This window comes from Macaca fascicularis, chromosome 7 (genome assembly GCF_037993035.2).
Source record: "Macaca fascicularis isolate 582-1 chromosome 7, T2T-MFA8v1.1".
NCBI classification, from domain to species: domain Eukaryota; kingdom Metazoa; phylum Chordata; class Mammalia; order Primates; family Cercopithecidae; genus Macaca; species Macaca fascicularis.
In genome coordinates this window covers 151,762,999-151,764,909 of record NC_088381.1, presented here as the reverse complement: position 1 = coordinate 151,764,909, position 1,911 = coordinate 151,762,999, and the positions used below count along the sequence as shown (strand labels likewise).

At 35.8% G+C, this 1,911-nt stretch overlaps 1 pseudogene; it reads right to left on the bottom strand.

The window, feature by feature from the left end:
• Nucleotides 1–406: 406 nt before the first annotated feature.
• LOC123575011 (U6atac minor spliceosomal RNA) lies at nucleotides 407–508 on the bottom strand (annotated as a pseudogene).
• Between the last annotated feature and the right edge of the window lie 1,403 nt (nucleotides 509–1,911).

The window sequence follows — 1,911 nt, the reverse complement described above, 5'->3', positions numbered from 1 at the left end:
TACAAGACTATTATACAAAAAAAAATCAAACCTATGCGTATATACTTGCAACAGAACATTGAAAGCTGAAATAAAAAAAATTACCATGTAAAACTGAATCAGGCTATTTTTTTTTTTTTTTTTTTTAGATGGAGTCTCAACTGTCACCGAGGCTAGAGTGCAGTGGGGTGATCTTGGCTCACTGCAACCTCTGCCTCCCAAGTTCAAGAGATTCTCCTGCCTCGGCCTCCCGAGTAGCTGGGATTACAGGCATGCCGCCACCATGTCAGACTAATTTTTTGTATTTTTAGTGGAGACGGGGTTTCACCGTGTTGGCCAGGCTTCTCTCAAACTCCTGACCTCAGGTGATCCGCCCACCTCAGCCTCCCAAATTGCTGAGATTACAGACTGAGCCACCACGCCTGGCCTGAAACGATGGTTAGATGCCACGAAGTAGGTGGCAATGCCTTAACCGTGTGCGTATTGTCAGGCCCAAGGGCCTCTTCAATGCTTGTCAAGGGGAGTGCTATGAAATTTTAAGACATAAATCTGACAATGAATGAAAAAGAGCTCTACACTGAAAACTTTAAAATTTGCTGAGAGAACTTAAGAAGATCTAAATAAGTGAAGAGAAATACCTGTACTGTGTTTATGGGCCAGAAGACTCAATATTGTTAACTTGAAAATTCTCTTTAAATTGATCAATAGATTCAAAAGAATTTTAATTATAATTGTAGCACAATATTTTTGTTTGGTAAAAATGACAAACTGACTCTAAAATTCATTTCAAAGTACTTTGAAAATGAAGGACAACTTTGATGGACTTACACTTCTGAATTTAAGTCTTATTAACTTACAGTATTCAAGAGGTTTGGTATTGGCATCAGTTTAAACAAATAGATCAATGAAACAGAATAGAGTTCAAAAATAGACCTACACATATATGATTAATTGATCAACACAGGTGTAATAATTTGTTGTGGATATGAAATAATATAAACTTTGATCCAGGTCTCACATCATTTTTTGAAATGAACTCAAAATGATTACATCAATATGTAAAGTTTATAACTATAAAACTTCTAGAAGAAAAACATATTTTGGGCCTTGGGTTCTTATACATGATAGTATGATGTATAAAAAAACATAAATTGAATTTCTTAAATTTAGAGATTTCTGCATTTTGAATTACACTGGTAATGGAATGAAATGACAATCTACATATGGGGAAAACATTTGTAAACCACATATCTGATAAAGAATATGTGATTCAGAATCCATATAAAACAGCCAATATTCAAAAATAAGACAACAAAAAACTCAATAACAAATTGTCAGATGATTTGAACAGACAGATAACTAAGTAAGATACAGGAAAGGAAAATGAGCAGTGAGAATATGTTCAACATCACTAGTTGGTAGAGAAATGCCTACCAAAACTGCACAGAGCCACTGCTACAGGCCTATTAAAATGTCTAAAGTTTCAAAGACTGAGCATGCCAAATGTTGGCAAGGAAATGGAGGAACTGAAATATTCATACTGTTAGAACATAAAATTGTAAAACCACTTTGCAAAAGAGTTTGGCAGTATATAAGTCAAAGACTCTATTTTTTATTTGATCAAAGGCAGCTTTCAAATCTCACACTTTCCTTCTCCCCTTTGTTCCACCTATTCGGAAGCCAGTAAGAAAGCCAGCTTGCTCCCTTCCTTGGAGCATGCAGAAAGTTTAAATTCACCTGTCTTCCATCATTATGAACTGATACTGCCCTATTTTCCTTGGGGTAAATGTTTGCCCTTTTCTATATGAGTAATAAACTGTATTTCATACTCATTGGTCCTGTGGGTCATTTGTCTCAACAATTGTATAAAGTCTTAAAGCTGGTGGTGGGAAGGGAGTGATGACCAGTGTGCAATAGGGAAAGTGGTGTCCA